The 13,766-nt window shown below is 38.2% G+C and overlaps 1 protein-coding gene across 5 annotated transcripts in view; it reads left to right on the forward strand.

Annotated features, from left to right (window-relative positions):
* Positions 1-1,382: 1,382 nt before the first annotated feature.
* BLTP1 (bridge-like lipid transfer protein family member 1) overlaps positions 1,383-13,766 on the forward strand; it is a 211,637-nt gene continuing 199,253 nt past the window's right edge. For 4 of the 5 annotated variants that reach the window (XM_047091908.1, XM_047091911.1, XM_047091910.1 and 1 more), the window contains exons 1-2: positions 1,385-1,580; positions 3,035-3,119. The gene's annotated coding sequence lies outside the window, so the exon portion shown is untranslated. Of the gene's footprint in view, positions 1,581-3,034; positions 3,120-13,766 lie in introns of all 5 variants that reach the window. The other variant, XM_047091912.1, reaches the window with a different exon arrangement.

A 13,766-nucleotide genomic window follows, 5' to 3' on the forward strand; every position in this document is an offset into this window, starting at 1 on the left:
GAGAATGATTGGGATTCTTACAGACTTTGAAAGACTGTTGAAATTAATGTCTTTGTAGAAGAGGAGAAATAAACTCTAAAGAGGTAATTCAAATAAGGGTGGTAGGAGTGTCGTGGTAGCAGGTGGAAGCAACTAAGATAGGTATGTGTTTTTCTCTTCTTGGCTTCTATCCAGCCTTTTAAATCATTTCTGCCAGGGCCTCTATTTCCTTACATGCAATAAAAGTATCTTATATGCAATATGGTATCTCACATGTTTAACCTTTTCTGGCTTTATTTTATATTTGGTTTCACATCTGTTCCTTTTCAGTTAAGAGTGAAACTCCCACTTGAAAACCTTAGGAGATATGGTACTTCAGCTCAGGAAGGAAGTCAGAACTAGAGTTTTAGACATTTAGAACTTGAGGCAGTATAAAGTATACAGTAGTGCTTAATAGCATGAACTTTGGAGCCACACTGCTTGGGTTGAAAACCTCGCTTTCCAAGCTATTTAATCTCTTCATACCTTCATATTTATGGTACAGTTTGGCAAGTTATTTAACCTTTCTGTACCTTAGTTTTTAATTTGTGAAATGAGGATAGAAGGGATAATGAGTATTTACCTTGCAGGGTTTGGGGAGGGTTAAATGAATCAATAAATATAAAATCTTAGAACAGCGCCTGGCCCATGCTTAACATTGTTTGCTATTGCTAGTGTATCACTGTGCGCACTTCTAGTTGTCTTATGTGCATATTCCACATCTGTCCCAAGCACTCAGAAAGCTTCCATAGAGCTAAGACGGCTTTCCACTTTCCTCTTCTTATCACAATTCGTACATAAGAAGTGTGCAATATATCTGAGATAATTCTCCAACTCCAGAAAGTCATTTGCCTTGGTTCACCCGCTAAATAATATTAAGAGTCTGTTTAAAAATGGTGAGCATCAAACCACTTTTCATTAATATAATAACAGACTCAATTGAGTCAATGTAGTTTCATTTCATACAATCAAGCACCTTATATTGATAAGGTCATAAAAATATTATTCTCTATTCCGAGAATTCATTTCACTTCATAGCACCGGTTTGATTGTCCTTTTTGTTAACGTTCCTGGTCTTATCCGCGCTTCTCGGTCTCCTGGCCTCAGGAAGGCCATTCATTGACCTCTCCCGTGGCTAAGTGGCAAGCGATTTTTCCAAACCCGCCCCGGACCTCCGCCAAGCGGCCCAGGCTCCACCCACAGTGCGGGGACAGGGGAAGAGGAGGAGAGAAAAGGGGTGGGGCGCTGCAGATCCCTGGATGGGGCCTGGGTGGCGTGCCGGCGCCGTGACGTCTGACGCTACCAGTTGACGCAGCCGCAGCCGCAGCGACGCCTGGCTCTAGCTGGGACCCCTCCCATCCTTCTCCGCCCCTCTCTGTGTCAGTGGCTAGGGGCCCCCGGCCGGACCTAAAGCAGCTGGCCGGGGTGGCGGGGCTAGAGGGTGTGGGCGCGGGCAGAGCTTCGCCGGCCCGGGCCGGCTCGGCGCTGCTGCCGCTGCCCGAGGCCTTTAGCGTCCCTCGAAGAGGCCGGTGCGGTTCCAGGCCGCCCCGGCGCTCGCCCAGGTGAGGGGACGGGTCGGACTGGGCAGGGTTGGGTGAGCAGTTTTCCATTATCTCTGGAACTCAGCCAGGTCAGAGTCTGGAGGTTTGGCTTCTTCGCCGCTGTTGCGGCGTCGACTCGTTTCCTAGTTTGCTCTTCTTACCTGCAGCACCGGGACCTGTAGACCGGGTGTAGAAGGTCAATGGGAAGGCCTGGAAGAGCCATTACAGTCGATGTTTGGGGGCGCCGACGCCGGAGCGGCCTCTGTGGATGGTGATAAGACGGGTGGGCGGCGCCCACTTGGTGTGTGGACTCCGCGGGCGGGAAGGACAAGCGCACCTGCAGGCTCCGGCTTTAGCCTTGCTGGGAGCCCTTGGCTGCGGCAGACCCCGAACTGCTTAACGTAGGGTCTACTGACCGATGGCGGTGGAGCCTTAGAACCTTCCCCCTTCCCAATCCAGGCGGGACGTGTGTTGTATTGTGAGTTGGTGCTTGCTGAGTCTACACTATTGAAGAGTACATTTCAGCGGAAACAATATCTTACGGTCAAAGGAAGGTGAAGGGAAGTTGATTTTCCTTCTGCAGAGTATATTCTTTTCTCCCCTCCTCCACACCTAACTCCCACCCCCATTGACCTTAGTTTTGACAGTAGACAGTTAGGGACGCTTGTTAAATGGAAAGAATTCTTGTAAATTTCCTCTGTAAGAAAATCATGTTTTTGTAACTGCCCAAGCGTGTACGTTTCAACTGGTTTCATGTTACTGCTTTCACCCTGTGTATGGCATTGAAGCTGATTTATTCTAAGTTAACCATAAACATTTAATATGAAAATAGATGAATTAACCAGAATATTCATTTTACATAATTGTTGAGTAAGACATATTTTATGTGCATGTTATCTCATTTAATCATCATAACGATCCTATCACGTTAGGTCTGTTATTACTCTCATTTTATAGATGAACTAAACCGTGCAGCCCTAAAAATCAGCTTGTACAAAGTAGAGATGTGATTTAAACCAGGTAATCTGACTCCAGTTTAAGGTCCCATAATCAGTATGCTTTACCATCTCCCAAGTATCTGAGCAGTTTGCAAAGTGATTTTCATTTGATAAAAAGTGTGCCAGGTGCTTGGAATAGGAAGGAAACTGAGGCACCATTCCTGCCAGCAGAGAACAAACAGTTTGAGAGGACAACTTTTTTAAGGCCACACTTATGTTTTAAACATAGGATTTGACTTCTGGAACCTTGTTCTAAAAGCTTTAGAACACTGTAATTTGGAAACCGTGGTCTTATTCTAGTTTAGAAGTATTTCTTGTCTGGAAACTTTAAAGAAGGAAATGTGATATTGGAGTAACATTAAACACTTTCTATGTGTGTGCATTCACACTCATGCAATCAAATAATTTATTCTGAAATGGTGCAAATGTTGATAACGCCAAACTATCTTCTATAATTGGTTAAAATGTTCTTTTCAGGTTTGTTAAGATGAAACGCTGCAGGTGGGCCTTCTGAAGACAAGGAGAAAGAAAAACAACACTGCAGACTCTGGAAAAAAATTGAGTAAATATTTTGGCCAAGTTTTTAAAAAAATAATTTCCAATTAAAGCTGAGATAGACGAAATCTGACTTTCTGCTTCAGTTGTGTTTTAAGCTGCTTGAATGGTCATAGAGTGAAGGTTGGGGCAGTATATAACATGACCTGCCATTCATCTTACCTCACTTTTGAATTGTTGATATCTGATTGACAATTAAGTTGTGTGCTTAGCTTGTGTATTGGGAGGAGAAACCCAAGGGAAGCTTTGGCTTAATTCTCTATCAAGTGTTAACATTTTTTTCTTTTTCTTGCTCATGCCCATGTTATAAAAGGCTTTAAAAATAAATGAAGAAAATTAGTTGACTTTGGTTTGTTCTTCACAGGATACTAGGTATGTTGAAGTCAAGTATATTTTATATTATAAGTTCTATGGAGATTAGTAGAAGACACAGTTAAACACGATGAAGAAATATTTAATTCATTTCATCAATATTTATTGAGTACCATATTTCAGGCTTTTAGTATTAGTGTTCATCATGGCCCTTGAGAATACTAGAGTAGTGAATTTTGCCTGGAAGGTAATATTTTTGTGAAATATCATACATTTTTTTATTTCTATGTGCAAAGATGTTTTTGGTTTATATAAAAGACTAGAAAACTGCCCATATGGTAAATGTTTGTATTTATAATAAATCTTTCATAATTTTAGTTAATAAAGGAAGGTACTCTACTAGTGCTACTCTAAGGTACAGTGGGATACTAGGATTCTTCTAGACTTCATTTCATCATATTTTTTTCATGTTAAAGATAATGATAGAATTTCAAAAATTTCTTGAGAGGTTAAGAAAATTAACTCTTTAATATGAGAAAATTTCAGGCAATTTATATATAACGAATAGAAGTGACATGGTCAGGCAACAGTCTGGTGATGAGTTGGAGGGTGATGAGTTTGGCAGAGTGGTGATCATAAGAGGCATTGTAATAATTCAGGTGGCAAATGAGAACCAGAAGTACAGAGATGCAAATGGGAATTAAAGATGGAGATGGATTAGACAGATGCAAAGGAGATGTATTGAGTAGGATTTTGGGCTTGAGAGAAAGTCGAGTCCGGGTAATTTTTAGCTACTTTCATATGCAAGCACATAATAAATGTATAATAAACATTTGAAGGATAAAGGAACTGATATCTGATATCTGGCTTGAGAAACTGAGTGGATTCTGGGACCATTTACTGAGGCAGTATAGGAAGAACAATAGATTGGGGAACATGGTTGTGGGGCTGTTGTTATGAGGCATCTGTGACTTCCAAGAAATGTCATTAGGAAGCTGGATATAGATCTTAGTTAAGAAGACCCCGCTGGGGATATAAAATTTGGAGTCTCAGCTTATAGATGATGGTTAAAAGCAATGTGACTAGATGAGATCACTCAGGGAAAAAATGTAGAGTAAAAGAAAAGAAATGCGGATAGGGAAGACTAATAAATCCCTATCCTGGAAGGAAGACACACCTCAAAGGAGATGAATGAATGGATAAGGAAGCAGGAGAATCACAGAAGTCAGTGGAAGAACTGAGTTTGGAGAAAAGGAGTGAGTATTAAACACCTTTGAGATATCAGATAAAATGAGGACAAAGAAAGTATCTATCAGACATGTCAAGAAGTTGTTGGGGCACCTGGGTGGCTCAGTTGGTTAAGCATCTGACTTTGGCTCAGGTCATGATCTCTGCATCGGGCTCTGCTGACAGCTCGGAGCCTGGAGCCTGCTTTAGATTATGTGTCCCTCTCTCCCTCTGCCCCTCCCCCGCTCATATTTTCTCTCTTTCTCTCTCAATCTCTTTCAAGAATAAATAAATGTTAAAAAAAAAATTTAAAAAAGTTGTTGACCTGAGCAAGAGCGATTATATGGATGGAGCCAGTTCACACTGGTAAGAGATAAGGAAATTGAAATAGGTACTGTCATTTACCTATTTCAGAAAGTTTGATTCTAAGTTGAATAGAGAGGGGATCGCTAGATATATGAGTTTGAGAGTTTTTGTTTTTTAAAGGTATGAGTGATATGATTTATAATCTTTATTTGCTGAGGATAAAAAAACATCAAAAATAAAATTTTAAGATAGAGGAGAGAGGGACAATAATTAGTGAAGCAAGGTCACTGACTAAGCTGGAAGGGATGGAAAATGAGGATGCAGGTCAAGGGTGCTTTAGATAGACTTCTGAGACAGGAGTTAAGGAGATGGTGATGATTACGGATACAGATGAATATGTAGAAGCAGGGTAGGGGTTGCTCCACAGAGTCCATGCAGGAGACTCTCGCTTAAAGTAGAGAGAGGAAATGGTTCATTCATGGGTTGGTAATCTTCTTGGTGTGTTATTGCTGATTCCTCATCTTTTGGTAAGTTGGAGGAGAGTAGAGTGCATTAGTTTAGCTTAACGTGACCGGTATGAACTGTCAGAATAGAGATAACTTGTAGTTATCTTGCAAAATTACTTTTCACATACTTTGTATTAGTGATCTATTGCTGAGTAACAAATTATACCTGAATTTAGTGGTTTAAAATATTTAGTATCTTAGTTTCTGTGAGTCTGGATTTGGAAGCGCCTAAACTCAGTCCTTCTGGTTTAGGGTCTGTCATGAGGTTGCAGCCAAAATCTTGGCAGGAACTTCAGTCATCTCGACTGTGGCAGAAGGATTTGCTTCCATGATGGCACACATACATGTCTGTTGGCTAGAGGCCTCAAAGCCTCACCATGCCGATCTGTCTGGGGCTTTTTAAATGTCCTAACAAGGCATCTGGCTTCCCCTGGAACAGATGATCCAAGAGAGAACAAGGAGGAAGCTGTGATGCCAGTTTTGACTTAGTTACACACCATTGCTCCTGACATACTCTTTTACAGCTGTATCACTAAGTCCAGCCCACACCTGAGAGGGGAATTAAGTTCTACCTCTTGAAGGGAGGAATGTTAAAGAGTTTTTGGACATTTTAAAACTACCATACATTTTATCAATTGTCAAGTTCTTTAGGGGCAAAAAAGCTCTTTAAAAGTCAGTGAATAATAGCCTTTATGATCAGGTGAGAGAGAGGTTCTAGAGGAGTGGGAGGTGGTTAAGTTAGATTTGGTTTGCTTTATAATTTGGCCTTTTTTGCTGCTAATCAGGCTGCACAACTTGTGTTACCACTCAGGGTTATTTAAAAAAAGTGCTTGTTGACCCTTAATAGAGAATCATTTTAGGTTAAAAAAAAATGCCATAGTGGGCAAAATATGAATTTTTTATGCCAAAATTTGAATTTTGGTAGCATTCATATTAGCTTCTAAATGTAGAGGTGGGAGGAAGGATCTCATTTTTCATATAACGAAACTTAGAACTAAGAGATAATTACTGGGGCCTTAGCTGTGTTTGTGCTTAGCTTCTCGGTGCCATAGTTTTCTCGTCTTTAAAATGGGGAATTGTTAATGAGTAGTTGTTTGTGACAATTAGATGAGTAAATGCACATAAAGTGTTTAGCACTGTGTCTAGCACACAGCAAACCTTGAATAAGTGTTGTAGCCATTGTTATGATAGCTGTATTTTTATCATTTTAATGGTGAATTAATACCATGGAATGAATGTTTCAAAGGGTAAGAGAACATTGACCAAATGTTTAAAGTCTGAATTTTAGATTATTGATCTGTTTGTACTTGGTCACTTTTTATGTATACATAAAGTATATTTCTTTAAAAAATTTTTTTTTCAACGTTTTTTATTTATTTTTGGGACAGAGAGAGACAGAGCATGAACGGGGGAGGGGCAGAGAGAGAGGGAGACACAGAATCGGAAACAGGCTCCAGGCTCTGAGCCATCAGCCTAGAGCCCGATGCGGGGCTCGAACTCACTGACCGCGAGATCGTGACCTGGCTGAAGCCGGACGCTTAACCGACCGCGCCACCCAGGCGCCCCCATAAAGTATATTTCTATTCATATCCATTTAAAATGCTGTGTCTCATATCACCAGTAGTACTGTATGGGTCATATCCACATAAAACTTCCCCAAAGCAGACTTCTTTGTTGTTGTTTTACTTACATGAAAGTTCAGTTTCAGTTGTAGCAATATCATCAGCTCACAGGAATTGGCTGTTAAATGAATCTTGTGGGCTCTTAGGGTAGCAACATACTAATAAGAAAACGTTTTCTTTGAACTTGATGTGAGGAGAGTGTTGGTAAACACATGTGACAAGTTTCTCCCTCTCCCCACATCCAAAGACCCTTTTTGGTTGGGTGAATAGTTTGAACATGTATTTGGGAGGGTTTCTGACTGAAGTGACATAAGGTAGAAGATAGAACCTTAAGAGCCAGATAGGAAAATGGAAATAGATTTATTACAAAAATCTTTTAGAATTTTATTTTGCTGGTGCTTTTTAGTGTTATGCCTTCTGGTGTATTTTTAATCTAAATCAAAGTTGATACATTGAATTCTTGATTAAAAGAATTGAAGGAGGGGCACCAGGGTGGCTCAGTTGGAGTGTTCGACTTCTGCTCAGGTCATGATCTCAGGGTTCATGAGTTCAAGCCCTGCATCGGACTTGCTGCTGTCAGCTCAGAGCTTGGAGCCTGCTTTGGATTCTGTGTTTCCCTCTGTCTTCCTTCTGTCTTTCTCTCTGCCCCTCCTGCTTGTGCTTTCTCTTTCTCCCAAAAAATAAATAAACACTTAAAAAAAAAAAAAAAAGAAAGGAAACTTGCAGAATGTGTTCACTAGTCAGTACAAAATGAAGACAAAACCCCACGACCAGTGAATGGGAAGTAAAAGTAGATGGATTACATCTTTCACTTGGCAGTTACTATTGAGCTCTTTGCATTGCTGACCATATCAAGGAATATGTTGAAGGTAGAAATTAGTTCTGGTGGGTTATTAAAAGTGAATTGTATTTAAGAATCATGGTTTCTTCTAGGTTTGGAGAGTTTGAAGTCTGTTCTTTTTACCCTATTAATATGTTTTCTACAGATTTTTAAGAGATTTGTTTTGCTTTTAATAAGTATTTAGGTAAACCAGCATAAATTTCTGTCTATAGCAGTGAAGTGTGCTAAAGTGCAACATTTTTGTTGAATGATATGATTTCTGAGATGTTAAAAATTCTTTCATATATAACATAAAGAACAGTTTTTGTAGCATAGATTACGTTATTAAAAACTATGTTTAGTTTGCAGATTTTTAGTGTTTGAATTGTCACTCACCATATCTGAATATTTCTTTAGCAATAGTTGCCTGGTAACTAGTGTATTTTGGTACTTGATCTGCTTCTAAGAATCATATCATACTCACTGTTATTTGTAGAACTACATTATTCATATTAACTTAATTTCTTGATTGTTATTTGTGCCAACTAATTTTTTTGGTTATAAAATTCTGTTATTTAGTTAAATATATGTATTTTTCTCATATATTGTAAGGAATGAAATACATTTCAATCATTGTCTACTGCTATGCATTTTATTTTTTTTAGCTTTCACCTTTTTTGTTGAGCTGATTTTTTCTTAAAGAACATTAATGATAGTAGCTTAGCACCACTGCTGTAATGTGTTTCTTGTCAGGCACTGTATGTTAGCTTGTTTGCTTCATGTTTTTAATGCCTTGAGCATCTCTTCAGAGAAGAGATGGCCATTTGGAAACAGGCTCAAAGAAATTCAGTAACTTGCTCAAGCTATCTCACAGCTAAGGAAGGTATTAAAGGGGTAGAGCAAGCTTTCCATTTCAAATCTGACTGTAAAGCCTAGTTCCAGTATGCCAGGTGATTTCTGTTATTTCTGATAGAATGTTATTTTACCATTTAATTCTGTTGGGTTTTGGAGTTAGTTAATAGTGAATTGTGTTTGTTGCACTTGGAATCCTGGGACTGAAAGGAACCTGGAATGACTTTCTCGGTAGAGATAATTATATACCTGGTCTAACTTAAGAGGATAATTGTCTATCTTGTTTGTTTAAATGAACAGAATAGGACATTATAGATTTTTGCTTTATTTTGAATTTTAAGAGATAATATTGGTTAATATTCCCCTTGAAGGGATGGATGGTGGAATTTAAAGCCTTGTATCCTGATAGGTAAAATATTTTAGTCAGATTGGGCTTTTCCAATCACTCTATGTTTAATGGGTAATAACAACCTTGTTAATATATTCCATTACTATCTTGTAATGTAAAATTTACATATTTATTTTATGTGAGATATTAGTTGTAGTAAGTACTTCCCTATTTTATATACTTTATTTATGAAGCATCATGGAATTGGAAAGTCATGTGTTTTAGGCCGTTTACCTTTAGATTGGTGAATGGTCAGTGTTTAAATGAATAGCTCAAATGTTCTAATCATCCTTGAAGCTTCATTTTGGATAAAAATGTTGTCATGATATGATTTATGTTTTACTTTTGTTTTGGGATGTCATTATGTCATAGAGATGAGCAGTCTGTTCAGACATTTCATTTTTATTGGTATTTACTTAGATATTTGGGTCAGTTATCTGGCTTCTTAATTTTAAGGTGGACATAAATGACTTTGAAATGGGGAACTTTTACAAAAGTTATCTCCAGATAATTTGTTACATATGAGCAGAAATCAAACAGTAACTGAAAAATTCTCAAGTAAGTGTATATATTCTGTAACAGTTACTGTAGATCAGTAAAATTGGCCAAGGGTAAGTGCTTTGTCCTAATAGGTGTTTAATTTTACCTGATGGTAGAGAGAATATGAATATTGATGAAGTTCAGAGGAGAGCTGTAAAGTTCATTTATTTTCCAACTTTTAAAACTCATGCAGTTTCTTTTTTTTTTTTTTTTTTTTATATGAAGTTTATTGACAAATTGGTTTCCATACAACACCCAGTGCTCATCCCAAAAGGTGCCCTCCTCAATACCCATCACCCACCTGCCCCTCCCTCCCACCCCCCATCAACCCTCAGTTTGTTCTCAGTTTTTAACAGTCTCTTATGCTTTGGCTCTCTCCCACTCTAACGTCCTTTTTTTTTTTTTTTTCCTTCCCCTCCCCCATGGGTTCCTGTTAAGTTTCTCAGGATCCACATAAGAGTGAAACCATATGGTATCTGTCTTTCTCTGTATGGCTTATTTCACTTAGCATCACACTCTCCAGTTCCATCCACGTTGCTACAAAAGGCCATATTTCATTTTTTCTCATTGCCACGTAGTATTCCATTGTGTATATAAACCACAATTTCTTTATCCATTCATCAGTTGATGGGCACTTGTACCCCAATGTTCATAGCAGCACTCTCAACAATAGCCAAATCATGCAGTTTCTTTTATAGAAAAGGAACTGAGGGCGCCTGGGTGGCTCAGTTGGTTAGGTGTCTGACTAGTGATACTGGCTCAGATTATGATCTCGTGGTCTTCGAGCCCTGCTCTACACTAACAGCTCAGAGCCTGCTTGGGATTCTCTCCCTTTTCTCTCTCTGCCCCTCCCCTGCTCGTGCATTTGTGTGTTTGCGCTCTCTCTCTCTCTCTCTCTTTCTCTCAAATTAAGATACGATACAATACAATACAGTACAATAAAAACATTTTAGAAAAGGAACTATAATTAAATGCGGAGAATTTTAATATGATGGTCTGAAGATACAAAGAATTGTGATTTGTCTTTTTATACAAAGAATTGTGATTTCATTGTTGCGTGAGATTTGATTAAACTTTTTTCACATAATTGGGTTGTTAAAAAGTTGAATATCCTCTTCTTAAACTCAAGCAAATGAAAACCAGATTTTCTTGAGAGTGAAAAAGATCACTTAGGAATCTCTTTGGCTCTGGGTACATTGGAATACTCACTTACCATTTTTTTTTTTTAATACTTTTGGCGATAGCTCATAATTATGTACTTCCATGATGATGTATTTATTTCATTCATTTCTGAAACAAGTATTTATTGAGAGACTTCTGTATACAGAACTTGGTTAGATATTACGCTTAAATGGGTAGGGCAAACCCATCCTTAAGAACATTTGTCTACCAGGGGAGACAAACTTCTAAAGTAATGATTGTAATATGGTGCGATAACTGCTAAGATACAGGTATTCATTCAAACAGCCTTTTTTTTTTCTAGTATTTTCTATATTTCCAGACATCGTACTAAAAAGGTTATTGTAAATATTCCAAATCTTGTACTTAATACTCAGAATTCTTAGCTGTATTACAGAATTTTTAAGCTCAATAAATATTTATTGAATGAATAAACAAAAAAGTAGCTCAACATTATCAAGCAACTGTCTTAACTATGTTGTTCCAAAAAATCTAAATCAGTATTTACTTTCCCATGACAGTACCCAAGAAAGCTCTGTCTCTTCATAACCAGATCTTTTCACATCATAGGTAATGTTATATATAGACTTGTTCCAGTTTAAACCTGATATAGGAAAACCTTATACCTGAAATCCTGTGTCAAATTATGGGATGATATCTCTTCTTTTGGAAGAAGGTAAACTAACCAGTGCAGTGAAGTTTTCTTGACAAGCTGTGGGCAGGTGCACAGATCCTCCAGTTCCTCCCACTCACCCCTTTTCTGAGATGATAAATAATTATTGCTGAGGTAGGGTGGAATTGGGGGACTTGGGGTAAGCTGTGGTGATGAAGGCCCTCTTATTCATTATTTTCTTTCACCAACCACTTAGGGTCATTCTTCTTACAGTTGTCACAAACACAAATTAAAAGCTAAAAACTAAGAAAAATAGAAAAAGAACAGGTACTGTAGAAGTTATGGGACTAGTGCCAAAAAACTTGGAGTAAAAAAAGTAAAAATAAGTAAAAAAAAATAAGTAAAAAAAAAAAAATGAAATAGAAGAGATTTTAGATAAATATGAATTTGACTTTTTTTTTTTTATTGAGAGAGAGAGAGAGAGAGAGAGAGAGAATATCCCATGAGGGAGGGGGAGAGAGAGAGAGAGAAAGAAAAAGAAGTGGATGGAGCTCACCTGAAGAGGGGCTCGAGCTCACCTGATGAGGGACTCAAACTCATGAACCATGAAATCATGACCTGAGCCGAAGTCAAATGCTTAACCAACTGAGTCACTCAGGCGCCCTGAATTTGATTTTTCAAAAATCTATGGAAGCCATCAGATTCTTTCATCTTTCTATCACCAGATCTCCCCATATCTTGGTCTTTCCTTTCCTTTCTTCCTGTTCAGATGAAGGAAATGTTTCTCTTTCTGTCATATATATATATATGTATATGCATATATGTATACATGTATGCATATATGTATGTATGTATGTATGCATACATGTATACATATATGCATATATGTATGCTCATATGTATATATGTATATGTATATGTATATACATATATGTATATATGTATGCTCATGTGTATATATATGTATATGTATATGTATATATATATATTATACATGATATATATATATATACACACACACACACCCTGAATTAAACCAAACTTTTAAAAGATATTAAATATTTAACACTGTGTCCTTTAAATGGTATGGTTTTATGATCTCTTTATTTTATTTTTTAATTTTATTTATTTATTTTTTATGATCTCTTTAAAGTACAGAATCATTTTTCATGTAAAAGAAAGCTATCCTCAGATTTAATAGGACTGGTAACAAACAAACAAACAAAAAAATAGTTCCTTAGTTTAGGTCTTCCTAGAACCAATAGCTGGATAAGGAAGGACTCAAGTATAGAAGTGATCGTAGGAAAGACTGGTAGGAGAATGGGGAAGTAAGAAAGGAAAGGGATTGAAGTCAGTAAAGGGCATTATCCTAGCAGTTACCACTGTGGGCATCTGGAGCTCACTACCATTGGTGAACTCTTGGGAAACCAAACGGAATATGCCTCAGGGGCGCCTGGGTGGCTCAGTCGGTTAAGCGTCTGACTCTTAGTTTCACCTCTGGTCATGATCTCATGGTTGGGGAGTTTGAGCCCTGCATTGGGCTCTGTGCTGACAGCGTGGGGCCTGCTTGGAAGTCTCTCTCTCTCCCTCCCCCCCCGCCCCCTTCTGCCCCTCCTCTGCTCTCTCTCAAAAATAAATAAGTAAACTTAAAAAAAATACTATGCCTCAGAGTTATCCCAAATCAAGAACAAAGAAGCTGCAGTTGTGTATCCACCACTTTCCTAGCCGTCATTGATGTTACCTCTTTGGCATTTCTGGCTTGCCCTGAGTATAAGCTGAGCATGTTTCTGCAGTCCAAAAGCAGCCCTCAGTAAAGTATTCGGTTGTTCCAAATGAGCAGTCATCTTGTGTAGAGATGAATGCTAACAGTATGTGGGCAAGACACCAAAAGCATTGGTTGCAATCAGCAAACATTTATATGGTGTATTATTTACTATGTGCTGGGTGCTATTCTAAATGGTTTACATACATGATTTATCAGTTTTCACTATTCACCTCTGTCAGGTAGGTACTATTAGTGTTCTCGTTTTACAGATGAGGGAATAGAGCACAGAATGGTTAGGTAACTTGCCCATGGTCACACAGCTATAACATTAGATCTGGTAGTTCTAACTTAGTCTAGTATAGAATCCATGCTCTCAATCCACATAATGTCCTGTTTCTGGAACAATATAGTCTGAAGCAGGATCTTTGGATTCTACTGTTTTTTCTTTGATGACTGCCTCCTCCTCCTCCCTTCCCCAATCTCTCTTAATGTTCTTTATGTCCTTTCTTGATGAAACTTACTTG

This window comes from Lynx rufus, unplaced genomic scaffold (assembly GCF_022079265.1).
Source record: "Lynx rufus isolate CCGP_SWC_20201006 ecotype Redwood Valley unplaced genomic scaffold, mLynRuf1.p SCAF_3, whole genome shotgun sequence".
Taxonomy (NCBI): domain Eukaryota; kingdom Metazoa; phylum Chordata; class Mammalia; order Carnivora; family Felidae; genus Lynx; species Lynx rufus.